General features: G+C 37.8%; 1 protein-coding gene across 1 annotated transcript in view; it reads right to left on the bottom strand.

The window, feature by feature from the left end:
* LOC122802313 (opsin-3-like) overlaps positions 1–27,885 on the bottom strand; it is an 829,061-nt gene that overhangs the window by 287,153 nt on the left and 514,023 nt on the right. The window lies entirely within an intron of this gene.

Below are 27,885 nucleotides of genomic sequence, written 5' to 3'. Positions count from 1 at the left end.
GCACAACTGTCAGAGTGGATTTTTTCTCCAGCAGAATTATTTGAGAAATTACTTCTAAGCAAGCTATGTAAAAATAAATGTGTGCGCTGCGCTACAGCTGCTTATTGCAACTCTAGAAAAAGAAACAGCTAGAGTATTATCGAGCATTGCTTGACTAAGAGAAGAGTTAGAAACATACAGTGTACCATTGTCTTTTCATCTTGCTTTTATTATAAAAATTCTGTATGAATAGACCACTTCTAGAAATGTGACCATCTGAACTGTCATTTAGATGACAATCACATGATGTAACAGACAGCTGAGAAAACAGTTGGTTTTGTACTTTGTTTGTGTATGTAATTTAGCCATTGTAGTCTGCCATTTCAGATTCAGTTTTGTGCAATTTCAGTTAGTTGATAAATCCTATTCTGAATGAAGTCTGTTCCTACAATAAGACTCAAGGACTTTCACTTGCAACAGAATGCAGTCATATTTTTACAATGAAGAGATATAATCTCTGCACACCACCTTAATTATTCTGCAGGGCCTCCTTTACACCATGCCTTGTAGCTCACCTGCAGAAGGTACCAGGGATGTTGTCAATGTGCTCCCAAACCACCTCACTTGACTCTTCTCAACTTAGAGAAGCAGTGTCCTTCTCTGATATTCTGCAGGATGGCTGAGCCCCTCATTAAGTCATGGTGACTAAGCCAGGTAATCCTATGAAGTTACTTCACTTTCACCATTTGTATGTTTGAACTCATCCTTTCAATAATTTGCCAGTACTCATTACTGGAGATGAAGACTAACAGCTCCATTCTATGCCTCAACTGTTGTTTCACCACCAAAGTGCAAAACAATTCCTGCAGTAAAGTCACTGCAGCTCCCCTTTACTGATCAGTCTTTCCTCTGCTGTTAACTGCTGATAGCCCAAATATCTCCAAATTGGATATTCTTGAAAATATAACTATACCATTACATTTAGTCCATGAAAGTCATAACCCAGGGGTGAGAGAGAGAGAGAGAAAACACACTGTTAGCAATACCCCACATTTATCATGAATGCATCTGACAATGCAGAAAATGTGGTCACAACTTTTACTGCACAAATGAAGGGAAATGATGACTCTCAGTAGTGGTCTTGGAACTCTGCCTTTTCTAACACCTCCATACAATCATATGCTTCCCCCAGGTTCACAATACACATGCAGACCATACTGGTAAACTCTTATGACCTCTCCTATGCCTTTGCAGGAAACGAAAGTTAATCCACTATTCCATGGCCAGGACTGGTTCCTTGTTATTCTATCTTAATCAGAAACTCAGCTATCAGGTGAAGCCTACTTTCCAACTCCTAAAGGAATTTGAGGAGTATGACCTTCTATTTTATATATTTATTTATTTGACTTTGTTAACTGGGTAGGTGGGCTAATCCAAAGGACACCTCAGCCACAATTTGTTCCAAAGGCATTTGCTCAAGTTGATGTACATACATTGACAATACAATACAACAAAAATGCTACAGTGAATGACATAGACTAAATCTGTGTACATTTCAGGTTTCACAGACATAAAGGCAATTCGCTGGTGTAAGCTGTGATGATATGGGCAACTGCCAGCATATCCAGCTGGAGTTTTGCAAAGAATGACTTGTCCTTTGAATATCAAACTGATTTATACAAGATGCTTGTGTTGAAAATGTATTAGAACTGTATGTCATTTCTATATCAAACTGATTTGTACAGATGCTTATGCTAAAAATGTATTTGTGAGGTTTGCTTGTGTTAAAATGTATCAACAGTGCACCCTGCTGAAATGAAAAGAATTGTACCTGTATTACTGTAACTGAATTAAATGTATATGTTTTAATAGAAGATACTGGGACAGCAACTGTTAACCAGCAAGCTTGCTTTAAGAAAAATAAGGGAAATGTAAATGAGCTGTTAAACCATTAAAATGGTACCCCACAGTGCTGAATAGGAGCAGAGATGCTAGGTCTGGGGAAAAAGCCTTTGTTCATTAGCTTGGTAAAAACAAGGGAAACTACAGGCACTGAAAAAAACATTTAGATGTGTATTGTAGCCATCTGTGCTAAATTCCTGTCTTAGCTTCAAAGGGAAATACTGTGAGAACCTAGAGTGACCAGATGAGGTCATTCCCCATATTGAGTATTCTGTTTTGGGGAACCTGACTAGAATGACCCTACCCACAGCATCTTGCATATTTTCTGTGATTTGAACTCTGTGGTATACTGTAAATATATATTCAATATTTTTCATGTTCTTTTATTATTAAATATATTTAAAACTTTTATTGTGGCTGGTCCTTGTATCAATGGGAAGTCTTATTGGGGACCTGAAGGGAGACAGATATAGACAAATCCAGATCCCAGTGCACCTGGAAATACTGAGTGCTTCCATTTGTATGCCAAGTGCACATCCTTCTCCAGTATCAGTGGTGAGGATAGTTGAAGAGACTTGAACTGGAGGCCAAACAGATGCATGAAAAGGAAATACTGACTTTTTGCCAGGGTCATGGAGGTAATGGTAAAGAGAGTAACCATACTCCAGAAGCAATAAATGTCAGTAAACTTCTTTTTCAGTACCAAGAAGATTCTAAATTGTGGGATACTGATTTTTAGATTATAAGCACTGTCTATGACAATCTTTTAAGTTAACATCTGAAGCTTTCAGAAAAAGTTTCATGAGCATAGAAGCAAGGCAGATGAAAGTGTATATTATTATATTGCTGAAATAAGCACTTATTTTCATAGGTGGGTGAGTGGGTGTCAGGTCACCACTTTTCAAGGGTTGGCAGACCTTTTGGTGAGGGAGCAAGCCCTTAACACTTTGCCTGAGGACAAGCAAATCAAGTTGGGAGACAGGGAATGCAACTCTGCAAATGAAATGGGGCTAAATGAGGATCTATACCTAGCAAGCTGGGCATCACTGCAGAGAAAAGGGATATCCAGTGCTGCACATGGATATAAGGGAACCAATGACAGGCAGCCTAAACCACCCCAAAAGAATCTGCCAGTAACAGGGGAAGCCAATAGTCAGGTTCAAGGCCAGTATCAATGGTTAAATGTTTTAAATGTAACCAGTGAGGTCATGTAGCATATAGATGCCCATAGAGGCAAGGCGGGGAACAAAAGGTGGGGGCCAGCAAGTGGGTATAACAGAATACCAGTGCTAAGTTGTCTGGAGACAACAGGGGTATCAAACTACCAGCAGAGTTTATATCCAATCTTGGTGGATGGAAAACAAGCCATTGCCAAGAGAGACACAGCCTCTGATGTAACCATTGTGAAGCCTGCAGTGGTTAAAGAGGAGCAGTACTTGCTTGGGCAGTCCACTCCAGTCAGAGCTTTAAGAGGGATGATATTCCAAATGCTTTTGGCCAGGGTTCACCTTGAATGGGAGGGTGGAAAAGTAAGCAAGCAAGTAGGTACGCTTGAGGATATTCCAGCAGATGTTTTGATAGGGAATGATTTTGATAATGCAGTACCTTGTGTGCATGCAGTGACATGCAGTCAGGCTTGGAGACAGGCACATGAGTCTGGTAGCCTGTGGAGAGCCAGACAGACCACACACCTGAAGCTAGGACTAGTGATGTGGCTAGTTCGGGGAGGGAGCTATCCTGTAGCAGTAAGACTGAAGGTGAGCCACAGCTGTTGGTGGGTACTGATGTTCTCTTGGACAGAGGGACTGCAAGGGCAGAGATGAGTAATAACATCCAGGCTGACAGTGAGGCACCTCTGTTAGAGGATACCAGACTACCTGTGGAACAGGTACTGAGAAGAATTACAAATAGAGAGTTGAGACAGGCTTAGCTCTCAGACCCTACACTAAGAGGGTTGAGTGAGGTAGCTAGGAAGGCACCTAATTCTCAAGGAAAGGGGGAGTCTGTATACTGGAACAAAGGGTTACTGTATACAGAGTGGACCCCTGAGAGAAGGCTAGAGGATGAGGAAATACAGCAGTTGGTCATGCCCAGATCCTACCATCTGGCACTTCTAGTCATAGCCCATGACATTCCTTTTGCAGGTCATATGGGTATAAAGAGTACCAAGAGATGTATTATGCAGAACTTTTATTGGCCTTGGATTTCCAGGGATGTAACAGGTTACTGCAGGATCTGTGAGCAGTGCCGAAAAGTAGGCAAGACAGGAAGCAAGGTCAAAGCTTTTTTGATGCCTTTGCCTGTGACTGAGAAGATGTTTGAGAGGGTAGCTATGGATATTGTGAGGCCTCTGTGTACCCAAAGTTCCATAGGGAAGAAGTATATCCTAGTAGTAATAGATTATGCTACTAAATACCCTGAGGTGGTGACTCTGTTCTCCATCGGGCTAGAGAAGGTGGCAAATGCTTTGCTAGAGATTTTTTAGCAGAGTAGGTTTCCCAAGAGAAATACTGACTGACAGAGGCACCAATTTTATGTCTGACCCACTGGCTTGTCTGTGAGAGTGCTGGAGTGAAGCACCTAAAGACCACCCCTACCATCCCCAGACTAATAGTCTTGTGGAGAGGTTAAACTCTACAATAATGACCATGCTATGGGCATCTGCAGACCAGTTTGAAAGAGTGAGACAAATATTTTCCCCATCTGTTGTTTGCTTACAGAAAGATACCCCAAGAATCCAGAGTTTTTTCACCCTTTGAGTTGTTGTATGGGCATAGGGTGTGGGGACATTTAGATCTGACTAGTGATGAGTTGGAGGGTGAATGTGAATCCCACAAAGAGTCTGTAGTGGCATATGTCCTAAACCTCAGGACAAGGCTTAGGGAGCTCCTGGGCTTGGCCCAGGAGAGCCTGGCAGGAGCCCAACAGCAAAAAAGGTCTAGTATGACAGAAATGCTCAAGCCAGAGAGTTTGCTGTGGGACAGCAGATGATAGTGCTCATTTTTGTCAAACATAATCTGAAGGCAACTTGGGAGGGACCCTTCAAGGTGGTAAGAAAGATCAGTGATGTTAACTACATGGTAGAACTGCTAGGCAAGAGGCAGGGGCACAAATTGTACCATGTTAATATGAATAAACCTTACCATGATAGAGTGGCCCTTGTGCTGAGTATTTGCAATGAGTGGCAGGAGGAGTCTGTGGGGGATCTGGTAACTGATCTCAGTGAGGCTCAGAATGACACCTCAGTGGAATAGGTAGCAATGTCCCAACAGCTGTTCCCTACCCAGGTTCAAGAAATCCGAGCAGTGTTACAGAAGCTTGGGGAAATTTTCACTGGAAAACCTGAATGCACCCACCTGGTGAAACACCATGTGGATACAGGGCTCCAAACACCTATAAAGTGAGCCCCTTCTGGGGTACCTGAGTGAGTCAGACAGGATCTGAGAAATGGGATACAGGAGATGCTGGAACTGGGAGTAATCCAGGAGTCTAGCAGTCCCTGGGTATCCCCAGTGGTGCTGGTACCAAGAAGGATGGCAGCACCAGGTTCTGTGTGGACTACAAGAAACTAAATAGTCACAGAGTCAGATACTTACTTCATGGCTAGGACAGATGAAGTCCTAGAGCAGCTGGGTGGGGCTAAATATTTGACTACTATTAATCTAACCAAGGGCTACTGGCAGGTGCCCTTGACTCCCAACGCTAGAGAGAGATCAGCCTTTGTGACTCCTTTTGTCTTGTATGTGTTCATGAACATGGCCTTTGGGATGAAAAATGCTAAAGTGACTTTCCAGAGGCTGGCAAATCATATTCTAGCAGAAGCAGGAGATTATGCCCTTGCTTATCTGGGTGGTATTGCCATCTACAGACATTCCTGGCAGGAGCATCTACAGCATGTCAGGGAGGTGCTGAGCAGACTGCAGAAGGCAGGTTTGACCATTATGTCCATTAAGCATGAGGTGGGTATGGCAGAGGTTTCCTACCTGGAACATAGAGTTGGAAGTGGTAAGATCAGGTCAGAACCTGCCAAAGTGGAAGCCATTCAGACATGGCCTGCCTCTGTTACCAAAGAGCAGGTGAGGGCATTCTTAGGGACAGCAGGGTACTATACAAAGTTTGACCCCAGTTATAGTAGCATAGCTTCTCCCCTCACAGACCAGACAAGGAAAAACAGGCCAGGTAAGGTAGTGTGGACCCCAGCATGTGAGCAGGCATTCCGGAAGCTTAAAGGAGCTTTGGGAGGACCGCCTGTGTTAGTCAATTGAAGCAAAGAATGTGTTGTGCAGGTGGATGCATCACACCACTGGGTGGGGGCTGTACATAACCAGGTTAAATCAGAGGGAGAACAGCACCCAGTGGTATATCTCAGCCATATACTTCAACCCAGGGAGGAATGTTATGCAGCTGAAGAAAAGGAATTTATAGCCAAAGTATGGGCACTGCAGAAACTTCAGCCTTATCTGTATGGAAGGAAATTCATTGTAGTTTCAGACCACAATCTCTAAACATAGCTACACAGAGCCAGCCAGCAAAAAGCCAAGTTATTAAGGTGGAGCTTAGGATTGAAAGCATATGAAATGACAGTACAATGTCATAGTGAAGTCAGCAATGCCAACACAGATGGGATTTCAAGAAAGGGAATGGTGTAACATATTCCCAGATAAGCTTATTCTCTCAAGCCATGTTTTTCAAAGGTTACTTGAAAAACTAGCTTGAGTCTTTGGGGGGAGGGGTGTGATGATATGGGCAACTGCCAGCATAGTCAGCTGGAGTTTTGTAACAAATGCTATGTCCTTTAAATGTTAAACTGATTTATGCAAGATGTTTGTGTTGCAAATGTATTAGAGCTGTATGTCATTTGTATATCAAACTGATTTGTACAGATGCTTGTGGAGAAAATGTATTTGTGAGGTTTGAAATTTAATTGAATGTATATGTTTTAATATACCTCTACGTTTATGTCATTTTTATGCACATTTATTTGCCTCTTAATCTGGGCAATAACTAGACTACAATTTCTAATAGCTACAACCTGGATAAACTGCCTCCTTATTGTCTACTTCTCAGTTTTTCCTGACTCAAACTGTGACAATGACAACTGATAACATTCCTTAACAATTTGTAAAAAAATGTGTTTAAATACTGCTACTGTGAAAATATTATAACTGTGGAAAACTAAAACTTTTATTTTAACTGTTTGTTAAACATTTATTTTATCTATTTCTGTTAAACTTATTTTATCTTGCCTATTTATGTTTAAACTTATTGTAATATTGTGGAGCTTTTCTCTCCTGACCTCCACTGAAAAAGGGTTACTCAGCTCAGTCGGGCAATTGGACAATCCCGGTCAACAAATGTAAAATAAAATAAATAAATAATAAATAATAAATAATACTGGGACATCAATGGTTAACCAGCTAGCTTGCTTTAAGAAACATAAGTGAAATGTAAATGAGCTGTTAAACCATTAAAAATGGCAACCCACAATGCTGAATAAGGACCGGCGATGCTAGGTCTGGGAAAAAGCCTTTGTTCACTACCTCAGTAAAAAGAAGGGAAGCCCCAGGCACTGCCATAAACATTTAGATGTGTATTGTAGCTGTCTATGCTAAATTTCTGTCTCAGTTTCAAAGGGGAATACTGTGAGAACCTAGAGTCAGGTGACCAGATAAGGTCATTTTTTGCCAGCTGTCTTGGAAATTATATTTTAGATATTAAAAAGAGAAATCTCAGAGTATTAAGTATTCTGTTTTGGAGAACGTGGCTAGAAAGACCCTCACCCACAGCATCTTGCCTTGTGGTAGTAAGTAACTTAACTAGGGAACAGTAATTCTTTTAGATTCAGTCAGGAATATAGTAAAGCTTAGTTTAGAGAGTGTTTTTCTTTATTTGTATGAGTCTGTTCATCAATGTTAATTTCAATATTGTCTGTGATTTGAACTCTGTTTATTGTAAATATATATTCACATTGTCATGTTCTTTTATTATTTATTATTAAATACATTTAAAACTTTTATTGTGACTGGTTCTTGTAGAAAGTATCTAACCTTTGAAAGTACTTATATTTATTTGGTGACACTGTATGAGCCACTCTAAAAAGCCTAGCTGTCTTGGTCAACTGCTGTCATTTGTATTAGTATTAATATTGCACACTGTAATTGGATACCCTTTGTAAGAGCCTTATAGCAACTGACTGGTGGCAGTGAAACTACCTTATAGTCTAGACAAAAGGGCAAAGCTGGTAGAGTGGGTAATCTGTGCCAGCCTTTCCCAGGTGTGTGTGTGTGTGTGTGTGTGTGTGTGTGTGTGTGTGTGTGTGTGTGTGTGTGTGTGTGAAAATGAAGTCTTAAAGAGTGTATGTGTCAGCTACTTGGGGCAGTGACATGAAGCACTGGGTTCACAGAGAAGGTGCTGGAGGACTTTGCATGGATACTCAGCTGAGGACCTAACCCTTTAGCTGTACCAGTGGGGAGTCTTACTGGGTTCTGGAGGGAGACTGATATAGAGGAATCCAGACCATGGGCTGTGTGTTGCCTGTGTGCTCTTAAGAGAAATTGTACTTGATGCAGAGACGTCTGCACCTGGAAATACTGAGGGTATCCATTTGTATTTCAAGTGCACGCCCCCCTCCAGCATCAGTGGTGAGGATTCAGGCTCCTTGATTACTGGCCCAGCGTGAGGAAGTCACATACTGGTGGCCTACACATATTGGTAGCAGTGGTGGGCATCACATAAGCTACAAAGGATAACTGACAATAAAACCTGATAGCATCAAAAAAGAAAGAATACTGACAAAAATTAAGAAATGTAGAGTGCAAATAGCTATGCTACAGGAGACACATTTAAAAGAACTGAGCATGTAAATTTGATAAAGAAAGGATTTCAGGATGATTATTCACAGGAAAATCAGGTACAAAGGAAAAGGGGAGTACTTATATTAATTGTGAGAAAAGTTCCAACTTCCAGTAGTGATAGAAGCTAGAAAAAGACAATAATGGTAGATTTGTAGTACTAAGGGGCTACTGGAAAAGGAGGAGGATTACACTAGCATGTATTTATATTACAGCCAAAACTGCTACACTGGAGCTTAAGATAATTCTGGAAGAAACAATCAGCTTTCATCAGGGAATATTACTTATAGGTGGGGACTGAAATTTGATTTGCAACAGGGAGGATGTATCTGGGGAGCCTAAACGGGAAAATATAATAAGAGGGTAGATTTTTGAAGAAATTTATGAAAATATTTTGTATGGAAGATGTGAATTCAGTAGTAGGAGCTCAGAGAAAATTTACATATTATTCCCCAAGGTACAAAAACTGCTCTAGGCTAAACAGAAATTATATTTCTCAGGAATGTGTGGATTTAATTGGAAGTTTTGATTTTTATTTATTTGTTTTTATTTTTATTTTACATTTGTTAACCGGGAAAGTCCGACTGGACACATATCCATTTTTAGTGGAGGTCTGGGGAGAAAAGCTCCAATAGCATGTCATAAAGAAATTACACAAGAATATCATACAGAGATATAGATTCCATAGTAACATAAGTTATATATAGATTAACAATTCCTTTAGTAAAGTCAGCATACAGCATTCTACTAGAAGAGTTTATATAGAACATAAAATATATACACACAAGAAAAAAAAATTTCTTTCTAAATTATGATTACTCTCAATATTTTGTTACAGAAATAACCAGTGATTATTAAGCTTTACAGTGAAAGGAATTAGGGGACCTTTAGTAGACTCCTTGAACATGGTATTGGTGCAAATTAACCTGGGGAGTAGCATGAACAAAGCCAATTGTTTGAGAAGTGGGATCTCAGGAGTTTCTTAAATTACATAGTGGAGGTAGTGGAAGTTATTTGGCTAGATAGTGACTTCCAGATTTTGGCAATAGTGCAGGCAAAGAGAGATTTGCCAGCATCATTTTTGTGTTTGATAATGCTTATTAGGTTCTGAGAACTAGAGTGTAAGACTCTGGTAGGGATGTGGGGGTTAATTATATTTTGAAGTGCAGGGTTTTTTTCTGGAAGGTAGAAGTGATTATGCGCTATTGTGAGTTGATTAAACAGAAGTAGTTGAGGTAGCTTGAGCCAACTGAGTTGGTTAAGGGCGAGACAGTGGTGGGATTTGTATGAGGTTTCAGTAGCGAACTTGGCTATTTTGTTATAACAAGAGTCCATTTTGTTCAGATCACTCTGGCGGAGATTAGTAAGGATGGGAGAGGCATAGAGAAGGATGGATAAGAGATGAGTTCTTGCAGTAGTAGCTTTGGTTTGTTTTTTATTTTATTTTACATTTGTTTACCAGGAAAGTCTGACTGGACACAGGTCCATTTTCAGCGGAGGCCCTGGGACAAAAGCTCCACATTACAATACATTACATGAGAGTAGAAAGAAGTAGAACATACATACATATGGCATATATACACATCAGGACAACATGCTGGTGATTAACAAACATACATATAGCATATATACACACAACAGGACATCATGTTAGTGATTAACATTTCTTACAGTAGACAATCAGAGGTACATTTTTTTTCTTTTGCAGTTATAGGTTTTGTAAGGTAAATGTATATGGGTTTGGAAGCTTTCAGGAGAGAAACTGTTTATACATAGCTGTACCCTGACAAATTCTCTTGGTATGGATTAGCCTGGTGAAAGATAGTTTAGTTATAAAGTGTTTGTTCCTATACAGAAATCCTAGTTTTTTTATTAACTTTCTTAATAGTTTGTGCTATATGGATGTCAAATTTGAGGTTATTGTCTATTTCTACATCTAACAGTTTAGTACGTGCAGTTGGAGTGATTTGAATGTTATCTTTGGAGTGAATGGTGAAAGTGATGTTGAGGAGAGTAGTTTTTTGGGGGTTAAGAATAAGTTTGATGTTTGTGAACCATGTTTTGGCTAGAGTAAAAGTGTTTTGGGTGAGGATTTGCAGTTCCTTTAATGTGGGGGTGGCACGTATAAGGGTGGTGTCCTCTGCGTATTGTACTACTGATGCAGTGAGTGAGGAGGAATTGATTTGGTTGGTGAATAGTGAGAACAATAGTGGGCCAAGGATGGATCTTTGAGGGACACCTATGGATACTGGTAGCAGGGGGGACAGCTGGTCATGCCATAGGACTACCTGCTGTCGACCAGATAAGTAGCTAGTAAACCATGATATAGTGGAGGGGCTGAGGCTTAGGGTAGATAAAGTTTGGAGAAAAATGTTATGGTCTACCATATCAAAGGCTTTAGATAAGTCTAAGAAAATGGAAGATACAAATAGTCCCTTGTTTCTATTGCGGTTAACTATATCTGTAAATGATAGTAATGCTGTGCTGGTGCTGTGGGATGGTCTAAAGCCATGCTGAGTTTTGGAGATTAAGTTGTTTTGTAAGAGGTACTGAAGTAGTTGGGAATGTACAACTCTCTCTAATATCTTGGATAGAGGTGAGAGTATTGCGAGTGGGTGGTAGTTGGTGAGTTCTAAGTAGTTGCCCCCTTTGTGCAGTGGAATTATGTGTGATGTTTTCCACAGGGTGGGGACTTTGAATTCTGCAAGTGACCTGTTTATGAGGATAGACACGGTATAGGCTATGGCGTCTGCTGCTATCTGAAGGAATTCGGCTGGTGGGGTGTCAGCAGCTAGTGTGGTTGGTTTGAGTTTTTTAAGGAGCTTTGAAATAATTTTAGTGGGTACAGGGTGTAGGGAAAAGTTGGTGGTATTGTTTTGAGTAGTAGGGTGGGTTTTGCTAGCACCTGGTATAGGACTGCTAGTGGTATTGAGGGCATTGGTAAGGGTTTGGACTGTTTCTGTAAAGAACCTGTTAAATTGTTTGGGAATGTTGTCATGGTTGTTTGGTAGTACTGGGATTGGGTGGTGGCTTTATCTGAGTGGATTATGTCATTTATTGTAGCCCAAAATTTCTTAGTGTTGTTGGCATAATTTTCCTGCATGTTTTTGTAGTAGTTACTTTTGTCTAGTTTGATTTGTTTTTTGGCTTTGTTTCAAAGTTCTTGGTAGGTTTGCCTAAGATTACTAGTTTTGTTCTTTTGATATTGACTCCAGGCCTGATCCCTCTCTTTCATTGTAGTCTTAGTATCTTTAGTTAGCCATGGAGCATAGTTAGCTTTTAGTCTTATAGTTCTGGAGGAGGCATTACAATTTAGGATTTGCAGGAAAGTGGAGTTAAAGTACTGTGTATGGCATCATCTAGAGATAGTAGTTTTAGGGGTGTCCAATTACATCTTTGTAGTGAATTGATGAAGTCAGTTGTTTTTAAGGTCTTTTTGTTAAGTATTGCTCTGAGGTTTGGTTGGCTTATGTAATGGAGCCTGTTCTGAATTAGGTAGGTTGGTTGATGATCACTTAGACTGTCAGGTAAACAGCCAGAGTGCTTTGCATGACAGAATCCAGTCTAAGATGGATTCGTGTTTTGAGGTTTTGTCTGTTCTGGATGGGGTGAATATAATTTGGGTAAATCTATGGAGGTTAAAGTGGGTAGCTGGAGTGTGGCTAGAGCAGTTCAGCCAGTCAATATTAAAGTCACCTGATAGTACAGTTTTGTGTGGCATGAAGTTCGAGATCCAGTTTAGCAGGTTTTCCATTATAGTAGTTATTGCCTGGTGGAATATAAAAACCTACAATAATGATATGTTTATTTGAGTTTAGTTTTAATTTGGCAAGGATTAGTTCAACATCTTTGATTTCTTGGGTGTTATAATCAATTTGTTCAATGGTGAGATGATTTTGGAGTAATATTGCTATGGCACCCCCCTTTTTCTCTACTCTATCTCTGCGTACTATGTTATAGCCAGGGGCTGTAATCTCATTATTATGATATTCTGGTTTAAGCCATGTTTCAGTTAGCACTGCTATTTCTGGTTTATATACAGCTAGAAGGGTGTGAAGGTCCTGGATTTTGATAAGTATACTTCTTGCATTTATGTTAATGAAGAGGAGAGAGGAGGTGGGTCTATAGTATAGGGGGTTTGGCTGATTAGAGTCTGTGTAGGGTGTTGTGGTGGGCCCTGGATTAGGGTGAATGTCACCACAGCAAATGAGTTTGTGGAGTAGGTGAAGATACAGTTAAGTTAGTTTGTGTAGTAGTTTAGTATGTTTTAATGAGGAGTGAGGGTTAGTTCTGACTGGCAGTTTGTAGTGGGAGTAAGAGACTAATCTAGAGGAGGTGAGGTCTAGTTGTGTGATAGGGAAGTTATAAAATGTCAGGGGAGTGGATAGAGGTTTGGTTTGCCATTGTGGGGGGTACTGATATGTAGTGGAGTGTGGTAAGAGGAGAGGTAGGAGAGCAGGAGAAAGGTGATGATAGTACATAGGTAGGGTAGTGCTTTTATTAAGTGGGACTGTTGTTTATAGTTCATCATGTTTGGTGAAGAGTGTTTAAGGGTAGTATCTTAAAGTAAGTGGGTTTGATATACTAATAATGAGTGATAGTAAGGGTGTGGTGAAGGATGTTGGTTTGTAAGTGATATGTGTGGTGTGAAACTCTAACTGGGTGGGAGGGAACTGACAGAGGGTGTGGTGTATAACTATAAATGTAATTGATATGGGGGTGGGTGGGAATGGGAATAGGGTACAGGAGCGGTGTGAGCGTACCGAACGTAGTTGGGCAGAGCCAGTATTCCAAGACACTGAAAAGTTTGGGAGACTATCATTGTTATGTGAAAGAGAGCCTATTACTGCAATATGTATCCTATATGGGTGGAAGGTAGTTATGTGGCAGTTAAGTAACCTTAGACTAAATTCAAACAAAATAGTCAGTATATCAGAGATGTGTTGTGTAATTCAGGGAACTGTAGTGTGGGCAGGATGGGTAGGAAAAGGCAAAGGTGCACTCTAGATCATAGAGGAAAAGGAGTGCAGTATAACTAAGAAGGTAACAGATATATCGGGGGGGGGTGATGCCTGCCGCTAATTTGTGATGCAGCGTTTGACCACACTAAAGTCAGTCAGCTGTCCTTAAGGAAGTACACTATGTAAAGTACACTAAACCAAGAAAGTTAAAATATATTCACTACTTTCAGGCTATGGTTCTCTCAAACTTCTTTGCTGGGTCCACAGTATTTTCTGGGCAATTCTTCTTAACTGGTGTAGGCATTTGATGGGAGGGAGGAACCTTTAAATAATGGTTATGAATGGTCTGGAGCAGGGAAAGAGATAGTACTCGGGGTGTTTGCATACAGGCTAGGGCAGGCTTTTTGTTAAAAAATTGCTTTCTTTTACTTTTTGTTTTTGCACTACTGCCATGGTATACAAGGTTCTACCACAGCAAGTTGGTCATTCAGGTGTTATATTTAAGCAGCTTCACCTTATAAACAGCAAAAAACAGTTCAGGAGGTGTTCACTTATCTTACTTAAACAGTGCAGTCATCAAACAGCAAGACCAATTTAGAAACTGCAAGGTCCCAAACATGTAGAAATATCCATGAAACAGTAAGCCAAGTGGAGCTATGGTATATAAGAGTACATTTAAGTGTCTCAGTACAATGAGAGGAGACTGGATATGTCTCCAACTCCGTTTACCCCTGCAGGTCAAGCAGAATCTTAATTTACAGTTATTTAGACCGGTAACCCAAGCCAAATGTTGTCCACACAAAAATTGTGTTACAAGGACATAACTATCAAGTTTTATCTAATAAGTACAGAATGTATTCATCAATATTCTAACTAATGGTATCATTAATAAGCTATATCCAATGCAAGCAGGAGCTGCTATGCGATATTATAGACAGCCTTTGCTGTAACCATTAAGTGTTTTAAGCAGACAGTGAATTACCACTTTAATGGCTGGCAATGCTGACAGATAGATATACTAGTGCGGCTATTATGTATACACTTGGATCTTAAATAAGCCAGTATCCAGAAATAATCAGGCTAATTCAATTATATATCAGACAGCATACAGCACGCAATGCTGTTTAACTAATTAAAGGATATATACACACACGGGTGTGGGTTAATGTGACAAGCCCATTTTTTAGTGAACACTATTTATTGATTTGTGACATGAATATTTTGTGGTGTTCTAATAATGACGATTTTTATTGTACAAATGATAAAATATTTCCTACAAAGAATTTAGCGGATAAACACATTTTTTTAGTAGTTTACATCAAACTACATTGTTAGTATTTTATTTAAAATTGATTAGTCATTGACAGTTGGATAATCTATCATTTTGTTTTATGTGAGAGATGTCTCCATTTAAAGTTCATTGAAAATATGTTTAGTATTTTTCTAATTTTATTTTATACATCAAACTACATTGTTAGTATTTTATTTAAAATTGATTAGTCATTGACAGTTGGATAATCTATCATTTTATTTTATGTGAGAGATGTCTCCATTTAAAGTTCATTGAAAATATGTTTAGTATTTTTCTAATTTTATTTTTATGATGGGATTGCAACAAATAGATGGTTACGCTCAACAAAAGAAGAAACTACATATGAAACTGGGATAATAATATTTATAGTGTTTAAGTGAATTAATATTTTGTGTAAAAAAACTTTTGCATTATTTAATGGAAGAATTAATTTATGACATCATATCCTGTACGTACTATATATAAGACACAAGCATGAGGGGGCTTGTTGTCTTTTTCTGAAGAAGTTCACGAAAAATAAAAGTGGAAGAAAGCGCTAGTCATTATTGCCTCTATTGTGGACAACTCTACTTTTCGCTGTTTTTTGGATTATATTATTCAGTTTTTCGGTTCAGTCCAAATTTCAGTGTGTTTTTTGAGTTTGGACAGTGATTCGTGGAAGTATGGCCACTGAGGTTACCTCTCAAGACACTTTATTGGATCTATCCTTTTATCCATCACCAGGAGGTGAACAAGTTGTTCGACAATCGCATTCTGGGGAGGAGGATAAAAATCTTGTCGACACTATCACGAAGATAGTGCAGAGTTGTTTAAAGAACATTGTACCAGTTTCTACAGGGGCTTGTGCCGTAGAACAGATTCCAAAATTGGACTCGGAACGAGTAAGTAACGTCGAGAGACCACCTGGTGATGTCGTTCCTATGCGACAGATCATTGAGAACGAGGACGGAAACGCTACGGTGGAAAGCAACATTTGGGGATATGTATGTAAAGAAAATACCAATCCATTTAAGAACATTATGGATAATGGACCAAGCGACATGAGAAGTGAGTACAATGGTGACTTTAATAACTGTAAAAAATCTATTTTTGATTTGGAAAAATTGGTTTTCAGACACGTAACATTGTGTCTTGAGATTCAGTATTTTACTGAATGCATACAACATAAAATAGTCCCGCAAGGCTTAAGAACAGCCAAGTTTCCGAATTGTGTTGTACCAGGTGACTCTTTAAGTAAAACATTGATCAAATTGTATAACGATACAGGCTTAGCAATGATGAGAATTCTGGTAAAGCATTATGAAATGGAAATTGCTAATTTAAGACAACAAATCAAAAAAGTAGATGATAGTATAAAAAATGCTAGTTGTTTCAAGCATTTGATGTCTCTCTATAATGGCATAGAGGCTAAAGCAGATAGACATCAAGCTACTATAATCAACAGAAAGCAAAATAAGCTTAGAAGGGATGTCAGAGCTTATAACAATAATGTTGCATACATAAGTTCTGAGATTATTGAAGTAGAATCAACATCAAAAAATATAGGAAAAGGAGAAGAATTACCACCAGTATTGTGTGCCGAGCAGCATGAAATTAGAAGAGAATCAAGCTCACAATCAACTTCAGTAACTAATGTACAACCTAATGTAGATAAAATCAATGGAACTGTTTCTACAAAAAAGACTGACAATGTTGGGCTGACTGTAATGAATTCCAGTTATGCGGAAGTGGTGAATCAGAGAAAAGAACAAGAAAATGTTCCTTTTCACCAACAGAAACCACAATGGAAAAGGACTACCAGGTGGTTCAATTCTACACAGAAAAAAGGAGGGAAACAGAAAAACAAAAAGAAGTGGTGATGCCACAAAATTTGGACAATGAATATACATTGAATGTTATTAATGTTAGTGATGTAAAATTGTCTGAAGAAGTGTACAATATTCTGACTAAAGGTTTTACGTTTATTCCCTCCAACAAAGTAGAATTGGGCAGATTACTTGTAGATTTCAGGTTATTTCTACGTAAGTTAAACCTGAAATATATTTTAAAGGATATCAACCAAGGAAATAAGCAAGTAAGAAAATTACCTAGTAGACCTAGTACCTGTAACCCTCCATTGGTTAATACATTACATGTTTTCCAACAAATCTGTGAAACGGAATTTAAAAAAATGAAAGTGAACACAGAATATAATTTGACTGAAGCTGAGAGTAAGGCATTAACACAATTTGCACATAACCCAGAAGTTAGGGTGATGAAGGCAGACAAAGGTGGCAAAATCATAGTCATGAATACTTGTGACTATGATTATGCCATACTAGAAATGTTGAGTGAGGTTACTTCTGAACTGATAAAGATTAGTTTCAGAAGAATTGACACCTTATTGTTCGACATGTTCTGTCAAGAAGAAATAGAGAAGATTGATTATGACTATTTACTTACTGATCATCCAAAAATGGCTAGGTTTTTTGGTATACCTAAGTTACAAACAAATTCTGAAGACATAACTTTCAGACCTATTATATCAGCAAGGCATTATAAGACTGAAAACATTTCCATCTGGTTAGACAGTGTGTTAAATCCTATTGCTCAAAGGGCTGAATTTTTCTTGAGAGACTCTTGGCACCTGTTAGAAATAATGGGTAAGTTAAATTTGACATGGGAGGATGTTAATTTTGCTACCACTTCAATCAATCAAGAAGTAGGTATAGAATATATGAGGGACTATTTGACACAAAAAACCAACATCCAAGCTGTTAAAGTTAACACATTGTGTTCCCTGATGGAAATGGTACTTGATAACAACTTTTTTTCTTTTAATAGAACGTTCTACAAACAAACATCAGGTGTAGCAATGGGGGCCAGAGTGGCACCAGCCTTTGCAAATATAGTAATGGCAAATTGGGAGCAAAACTACTTAAAAAGTCATCCCAGTTTTAACAAGGTCAAACTATATCTAAGATACATAGATGATTTGTTTTTTGTTTGGGCTGGTGAAAAGAGTGAGTTTTTGGATATGACCAATGATTTGAACAACACCACAAATTTTTTGTTTTTTAAACATAGTGGTTATGGTAAAGAAATTAACTATTTGGATTTAAATTTAAGGATAAATCCTATAGATGGTCAAATTGAAAGCAAGATCTACAGGAAAGCTTGCTTTGCTAACCAATACTTACATAAGGACAGCCTCCATCCACAACATATGAAAAAGAGTGTTATCAAGGGCCAGATGATCAGGTTGAGCAGGTTGACATCAGACGACAGTGTTTATAAAGAAGAACTCACAACTTTGAGGAAGTTATTTCTGGATAGGGGTTACAAAAATAATAAGTTGAAAAAGTTGGAGTATGAAGTCATGAAATATTGTCTTCTACAGATTTGGCAGTTGGTCCTCCTACCATCATAGAAGACACTAATGATTCTAACAAAAATCTAAGTGACTTTTGTACAGCATTTCCATTACCCATCACCAATGAAATCTGGTATATCAAGAACATCATTGAAAGAAACTGGAACATCATTTTAGGAAATAGGGATCTTACAGATGTATTAGGGATTAGACCAAAGTTTACGTACAAGATGGTTACCAATATCAAACAAATTTTGGAAGCCACAGATTTAAAAGTAGAAAAACAAGCTAGGGGCATTAGTTCCAAGAGAGGAAGTTTTTCATGTAAAGATTGTAGGCAATGTAGGTTCATCAGCAACACCTCATTTGTCACTTTGAAACACATGAGAAGAACTTTCTGAGCACGTAGTTATTTCAACTGTCACAGTGATTATGTTGTTTATTTGGCAACATGCAAAGACCATTAGGGTTTTGAAACATAGAATTTATGAACACACATTAGCCATCAGAAACAAGGATAAGAACATTTCTTTAGCAAGACATGCACTAGTTTGTGAGGAATTCAAGAAGTTTGAATTTTTTGTACTAGACCAAGTTGAAAAAGGTCTATTTATGGGTGACCTCAACAATAGATTAGAGCAAAAAGAGACATTGTGGCAATTGATTTTAGGAGCGGATTATCCACCAGGTTTAAACGAAACAATCAACATGAAATGTTTTTTGTTATATAGATAGGTACTTATAGGTCAGGTTTTAGGTTCAGCATATGTAGGAGACATACACATACACAGTCATTCTTTGTTCAACAACATTAGGTGCCAACAGTTTTACAACTAAAGTTAGATATTATACACAAGTAGAGTTTCATGGTTGGTATATTTAGTTCACACACATACAAATAATGGCATTGAATCAACCTTTGGCATTTAAGACAGTGTGGAATGAAGCAAAATGGAACCATGAACGTATGTCCAACTTAGATACAACATTCTCACATCAATGGAATATTTTGGTGGTATTGAACATAAGAGCGATTCATACTTATTTTCCCACTGTCCGTAAAGTATGGTGGTTTGTACGCTTGGATCAAGAAGAAAACATTCCTTAGTATCCAAGGCATGAGAGTTGTGCTTGTGAGATACATTTGTGCACACGCACTTTTGAGTGTGGCATTGTGTGTTTGTTGCACACATGTATTTACATGTGAACATGGGTGTTTGAGAGAGTGTGAGGCACACAAGCAAGAGTGGACATTTGCACAAGTGCAAGTGAGTAGATACACAGACATTAGCACAATGATACATGGAGAGAGGGTGTGTGTATGTGTGTGTGTGTGTGTGTGTGTGTGTGTGTATGTGGGTGTGTGTGCGTGTGTGTGAGCCAGAGTGTGCGCAGAAGTGTGTGGGTAGATGTACTTGTGAATGTAGTATGCACGTCGCAACACAACACGAATATATACACATCGGTGTGGGTTAATGTGACAAGCCCATTTTTTAGTGAACACTTATTTATTGATTTGTGACATGAATATTTTGTGGTGTTCTAATAATGATGGTTTTTATTGTACAAATGACAAAATATTTCCTACAAAGAATTTAGCGGATAAACACATTTTTTTAGTAGTTTACATCAAACTACATTGTTAGTATTTTATTTAAAATTGATTAGTCATTGACAGTTAGATAATCTATCATTTTGTTTTATGTGAGAGATGTCTCCATTTAAAGTTCATTAAAAATATGTTTAGTATTTTTCTAATTTTATTTTTATGATGGGATTGCAACAAATAGATGGTTACGCTCAACAAAAGAAGAAACTACATATGAAACTGGGATAATAATATTTATAGTGTTTAAGTGAATTAATATTTTGTGTAAAAAAACTTTTGCATTATTTAATGGAAGAATTAATTTATGACATCATATTCTGTACGTACTATATATAAGACACAAGCATGAGGGGGCTTGTTGTCTTTGAAAAATAAAAGTGGAAGAAAGTGCTAGTCATTATTGCCTCTATTGTGGACAACTCTACTTTTCTCTGTTTTTTGGATTATATTATTCAGTTTTTCAGTTCAGTCCGAATTTCAGTGTGTTTTCTAATTAAAGGAGCTGTTGTGTGCTTGCCTTTACTGTTCCTAAAATATAAGGCAATGCACTTGGATGGTATGTAGGCCAGTAATCAGTCCAATTCAAGTATGTAACAGCCAGCATACAGAACATAATGCTGTTTAACTAATTAAAGGAGCTAGTATATGCTTGCCTGTACTGTTTCTAAAAGATAAGGCAATAATCAGGCTAGTTCAAGTATTTAACATACAACATACAGCACACAATGCTGTTAAACCAAATAAACTGTTTCTAAAAGATAAGGCAATAATCAGGCTAATTCAAGTATTTAACATACAACATAATGCATGCAATGCTGTTAAACTAAATATAGGAGCTAGTGTATGCTTGCATTTACTGTTTCTAAAAGATAAGACAATGCAGACACAATTTGCAGCCATGACATAGTTATTTAAAATCTCTACGATGTACAGTTACACTCGTGGTTTCTGCTTGCCTGTGGGTTAATTCACGAAGCAGAGTTAACTGTAAAAAACATTCCACAGTTCTTTAAACATGAATTTACTTCAGCAGATACTATCGCATGTACAGAAATAAAAAATAACAGTACAAATTCCTTACCATTAACATGCTAGGAAGCACAGCAATGGGAGCATCTATGGGAAGGCTAGGACAGTTTGAAAATGGTGCCTCACCAACAGGGTTCCCTAAGTAAACTTCCTTGGAAGGAAGGATGTAAGAGGGAGGAGACAGGAGAGATGGACTTCTTTGGAAGGAAGGATGTAAGAGGGAGGAGACAGGAGAGATGGACTTCCTTGGAAGGAAGGATGTAAGGGGGAGGGGACAGAAGAGATGGACAGGAGGTACAGGAGTGTTGCGGATGGAAGGGGGAGGGGTTAGGACCTAGAGCCAGTAGTCCAAGACACTGGAGAATTTGGGAGACTATCATTATGTGAAAGAGAGCCTATTACTGTAATATGTATCCTATATGGGTGGAAGGTAGTTATGTGGCAATTAAGTAACCTTAGACTAAATTCAAACAAAATAGTCAGTATATCAGAGATGTGTTGTGTAATTCAGGGAGCTAGAGTGTGGGCAGGATGGGTAGGAAGAGGCAAAAGTGCACTCTAGATCATAGAGGAAAAGGAGTGCAGTATAACTAAGAAGGTAACAGATATATCGTGGAGGGGGTGATGCCTGCTGCTAATCTGTGATGCAGTGTTTGACCACATTAAAGTCAGTCAGCTGTCCTTAAGGGAGTACACTATGTAAAGTACACTAAACCAAGAAAGTTAGTATACATTCACTACTTTCAGGCTATGGTTCTCTCAAACATCTTTGCTGGATCCACAATATTTTCTGGGTGATTCTTCTTAACTGATGTAGGTATTTGATGGGAGGGGGGGAACTCTTAAATAATTGTTATGAATGGTATTCACTACTTTCAGGCTATGGTTCTCTCAAACTTCTTTGCTCGGTCCACAGTAGTTTCGGGGTGATTCGTCTTAACTGATGTAGGTATTTGTTGGGAGGGGGGAACCCTTAAATAATGGTTACGAATGGTCACTAACACGCTAGCAAGCACAGCAGTGGCAGCATTTATGGGGAGGCTAGGACAGTTTGAAAGTCTATATGCATCTAATAACTATTTCAGATCACGCATTAATAATAAAGAAAATAAAAATGCAGGGTAATAGAATGAAAACGAGACACTGCTGCTTCCCCACCTAGCTGTTAAACAGAAAGGATTTTAAGGAATGAGTAGTGGAAATTGTTCAGGAGTTATTAGAGAAGAAAGAAATTTCTACAAAAAATATAGCTAGCAGTGGGATAAAATGAAAGTGGTGGTTCAAAACAGGGTAAAACTAAAAGAAAACGAGCTATAGTTAAGAAGTACCAAGAATTATTTAGAAGGATTGATTGCAGAATAATGGGAATCTCACAGAACAAGAAGAGGTGCAACTGCAGAGTGCTAACTAGAAGATAAAGTACTATCTGGATAATATGCATGAGTTTGAAAAGACTGCTGTTAAGCTACTGTTTTTCTTTAACAACTCCAGAGCACAAGAGCTTTTAGCACATTGGCTCAGGCAACAGAAATTAGAAAAAGTTGTTGCCAAGCTTAGGGAGCCTATAACAAGGAAAATTACCAGAGTTCCTGTAGACGTATTAAAAATATTTCAGAAATTTTATGAAAATCTGCATAAAGTAGAGAAATGTGGAAAACAAGAAATGGTACAAATGGAATATTTATGAAAGAATGAAATGCACTAAAGTTAGAGGTAGATGAGGCTCAATTATTAACACTTAGAATAGGAGATGAGATAAAAATGGTGATGTATAACCATTCTGCAGGAAAGTCTCTGGGAATAGATGGTGTTCCTGTGGAAGTTTGGAAGCTTGGAGGGAAGAAAGTGATAAAGATGCTGAAGTATTTATACAGCAGTATTTTAAAAGAAGGATAAGCACCAGCATCCTGGAAGAATGTTGTGGTGGCTGTAATGTGTAAAGATAGTAAACATCCAGCACATCCAGCTTCATATAGGACCGTTTCAAGTCCAAACCATAATTATAAACTGTCTATAATGGCTAAAAGGATGGCAAAAGCATTGCCAAAATTGATAAATGTGGGTCAATGTGGTTTTGTGGAGGGGAGCAAACATTTTACAACATTAATAGAGAAATGATGATCCAGAGGTAACACAATGTAAGAAAATACCAGTATTGTTGGTGGTTCTTGATGCAGAGAAAGCATTTGGCAGAGTAAGCTGGGATTTTTAAGAATAGGGCAATGGAAGCTTTTGCATTCCCTGACACAATAATAAGGTTAGTTAGGAGAATATATGAGGGATCAGAGGTAAAAATTAAAGTGGGGTAGTTCCTATCTGATAAATTCTGTTTCAATAGAGGAACCAGGCGTGGGTGTCCTTGTTCTCCTTTATATTTAATTATATTTAGAGCAATTGCCAAATAAGATAAGGGACTTAATTATATGGTAATCAAGAAAAACTGGTTTTATTTGCAGATATTATTTTTTACCTGATAAATCCTGAAAAGGACACTTCAGTGTTGTGGAACATTCTGAGGCAGTTTCAAATCTTTTTAGGATACAAAATTAATGAAGATAAAACAAGGGCAATAGCTTAAACTATGTACCTACAAATTAATTGGTTGAAAAATACTATTTTTTATGTGAACATGATAAAATTAAGTACTTAAGAATATGGGATAATAAGGATCATGTTATGGCAGCAAGGATATGTGGGAAGAAACTAAACAAAAATAATACTAAACCTGCAAAACTAGTTGGACAACAAGATACAAGAAGTGAAAAATGTTTTTAGTTCCATTAGTTTTATACATGGGTCAGACATATTTTTATCAACCAGAGGAGTCGTTGTGGATGGCAATTAATAAAGAGTTGAATGATTATACCTGGGAGGGGAAGAGGTCATGAGTCAGGTAGGATAGGTTGATCCTTCCAATAGAACAAGGTGGTTTGAGATTACCTAATTTGAAGGGATATTTCAGAGCTACACACTTAAGGCTCCTTTACATATCACAAGCAGAAAGCTATAATTCAAAGTCGAAAGGGAAGATGACAAAATGGGGGGGAGCTCAGGAAATAAGGAGAGATTGAAATGTTTGATGTAGAACCTTAAGAATAACAAAAGCCATGCAGAATATTATCTTCGTAGAGTAATAGAAAGTATTGTAAGAACAAAGCCAACACGGAAATGGAGAAAGGAGATTCTGTCAGTATGGATGACTGCAATTAGGAGTCCACAGAATAGGCCAGATAGGGCTGGAATTTACTAAAGAAAACTGGCAAAAGAACCCAGGTATTGGGAGCAAATAATTAGTGAAGGAGAGTTAATAGAAGGGGAAGAGGCAAAGAATACATTTGGACTCCAGGCTAGAGACTGCCTTCCATATCAAGAATTGATAGAGTATAGGCAAACCCTAATTGAAAGCCCAGCGCTGGTAGAGTTTTAATTGACTCTAGAACAGAAGCTGCTATTAAAAAAGGAATAATTCATAGGACATATAACACATTGCATGGTAACTATAGGAATCAGTCAGAGGAGGTTTGAAAAGATTGGGAAAATGGACTGAATAAGCAACACACAAAGAAACAAATATGCAACAAAGTCTAGAAGAGCTAGGATTTTTGCTTGGAAGTGTTTGCATAGGTATATTGATACCTGAAGCAGACTCCAAATAAGTTTTCCTCAGATAGATTGCAAATATTGGAGGTGTGATGGTATCTTTTGAAAGTGTAATAAGCTAGGAGACTTTTCATTTTCCTGCAGACTACTCTGCGAGAAATGTTGGGTGAGCAAATTGGTGCAATTAAAGAAACATTTTTTGAGCTGTGATATAGATTCTGAATTGCCTAGACATATTATTGCCATGCTTAATTTAATTCTGGTGGCAGCCAAAAAAGCAGTTATTAGAAAATGGAAATCTAAACCAACTGAACTAGAAGTACTGAATATAGTAACAGAGATAAAAGAACTGGAAATTACATAGAAAAAATGGAAATTGTGGGAATGATATATGCAGAATAACATTTTGGTTGAGAACGAATAAGGTTTAAAGGAAGACAGGAATTGAACTGACAATGACTGTATAGAACACTAGAAGAGTGTTATGTGATGTTTAATGTTTGCAACTGAATTTCATTTAATTTATATAAATTGTATGATTGCCCATGTCATAAGTGATAATTCAATAAACGTGTATTTTATATAAAAAAAAAAAACAAACTGATGACACAGTGAAACAAATCCACTAAGAAAAAAAGTGTCTACCAATCACAGAAGAGCAAGTCAACTTCTATCCTGCTTTCTCTATAGTATAAGAAATAATCACCTCCCCCAATTGGCCTCAAAGTAACAGTTGGAACCTACTTCGTGATATGAGAGCAAATAATAAAGGCGACCTTACCAGAAGTAGAATACTATTTAAAACTAGTGTTAAAAAAAGAAAAAAAAAAAAAAACATTTTCCAAGTTAAGACCAGCTTGTTGGAATACTTTCCCAGATAAAGTGTAATGGTAAACATTGCAACTGGCATTCCAAGTCAAGTTCCAAAACCACATTGACTAACTGGAAATAGCATTTTTTTAATTTCTCTAAATCGTTTGGATTGTAATACCATGACAGGAATGGACCCCATTCCTAATTCAAAGTACAATTAAAGTTCATGACATTAGTATTGTTTCAATCATTGATGTCAGCCAAAAGTGCTCTTCACAGCACCCACAATATGCCCAGTAATGACTCCTTCTGCAAATCGTACAGAATTACATGTATTGGTTACATATCTAAATATGATTGCAATTTCTTTTTTATAAGACATGTTGCTCCTGCTACTATTGGAACTGTCTGTATCTTTCTTTCACATTGCTCTCGTCTCTGCCTGCAAATCTTGATATTTTATGATTTTGTGTCTCTGTATGCAAAACACTTGTGTCACTGGGTATAGCGATTTCAATGATCAATGCTACTTTTGTATTTTTTTGGGGTTTTTTCATGGACCACTATATCTGATTTTCTTGCATCTGTCCTTTGACCGTTGATAATGGGTGATCCCATGTGATGACTTCATCATTTTCTATGATGCCTTGTGAGTCATGTTTCCAGTGTTTTTCTTTTCTGTATAGGTAGCAAGATGTTATAGAATATGACAAAGGTACTATAGGACTAGATTCAGAAATGTTTGAACTCCAACCCACCACCACAAGCAATATTGTAGGGTGATTTCTGTTGCCTCAGACACTGATTTTACTGAAAATAAAGTAGGAGATACTGAGCATTGTAAATTTCCTAAAGGACACTGCTGGGCAATAGTTATAGATTATATATGGAAATATTTTGACTGGAATGAAATTAGTGGAGGATATTAGATCTTAGTACATCATGTAGTGCTACAACTTCAAATTTTGGTTTCATGAAATCATTGACTGTCTGTGTTAGTTTTTGAGTAAATGATTTATGGTTAGAAGCTCTTTGTTATTTACCATGGATGATTAAGAGACCAAGTAGCATAATTTTCTTGTCATGGCAATAGACAGCTGAGCAAAAACATAGTGATTTCTGCCAGTTGTTGACAAAGATGTGGTATATGGAACATGATTATGTGAAATTTTAAGTGGCTCCCCACTATTACTTGGGCATGCATCCAGTCAGGATTGGAATGCTTTTTTGTTTATCAGCAACATGAACCCAGTTGGATGCCTGGCCCATTGCCAAAGAAGTTATAGTAGCTGATATCAAGGTAAGATGAAATACCAGCTTTTTCCTTAACTAAGTCTAAGAAACAAGACATTTTGGTTAAAACTAAGATTTACAAATGTTCTTTGCTGACCACATTGATAATGGTCAAAAAATAGTATTTAGCTGGTTAAAACATTGAAGTGATAGAACTGGAGGGAACATAAGATGGGCAAGGATTTGGGCTGATAATATGCAGGGGACTTTTACCATCTTAATGAAAGACATTATGAGGTGATTCTTATTAAGCAGTTTAACTGTTTAATTGTTATCTTGAGAAGGCATGCTGAAGTCCAGACAGCTTTATGGGTCCATGTTAATTACTAGGTATACTGTAGATTGAAATGTACCACGGTCCAGCTGACAGGTTTTTGTGGTAAGAAGTTATTCCATGGCTGCTTATATATTATTATATCATATATTATTATATAATATTATATATTAAATATAGCACGGGGATAATCCACGGAGCACAGCAGCATAATCACCAATACTAAGTAGATGAAAAGGAATTTGTTCATATAGTAGAAGAAAATAAACTAAGGTAATAAACAATCAGTGACTTATTTACGTACTGGAAAGCAGCAGTGGAAATGGGTGCTAAACTGTGAGAGAAGGAGAGACACTATGGGAGAGACCATAACAGTTTTCTCTATCCCTTTATACCTGGGAGAATCCAAACGAGTTTTCTGTTTAATTAAGCAATTGGCAATGAGGCATATTAGGAAAATAGGAGTGGAACCAGACGTTTAATGTAGTGTAGCAGGGATATACAAGGAGGAAAGGTTTTGCACTGCTAGAACTTTATAAAATGCACTTACTGTCACAGCTCTGCTAAAGTAGTTATTTATTTATTTATTTAAATGAACTGTCAAGCGAGAATTGAATTGTCCTGCACTGATCTCCTTCCTGCCCACCACACATGAATGTCAGGAGAGGTATAGATGTAGGTTTGTGGACTAGAAAAGTGACAAAAATTAGAAAATGACTAGAGCTACTGGCTCACAAAGCTTAAATGTCTGCCACTTTTAAACACAAAAGCATATGTTGTTTACTACTAAGATCAGCTGAACTAACTGTTGACTAGTAATTAAGAGGATTTAGTTATAGTGAACCATCTTGAAGTCCAGAAACGTGCTTATTGACAGGGAAATCAAGTGAAAGTATGGCAATACATACAG

This window comes from Protopterus annectens, chromosome 5.part0 (genome assembly GCF_019279795.1).
Source record: "Protopterus annectens isolate FY-2018-M chromosome 5.part0, PAN1.0, whole genome shotgun sequence".
NCBI classification, from domain to species: domain Eukaryota; kingdom Metazoa; phylum Chordata; order Ceratodontiformes; family Protopteridae; genus Protopterus; species Protopterus annectens.
This window is presented reverse-complemented; position numbering and strand designations above follow the sequence as displayed.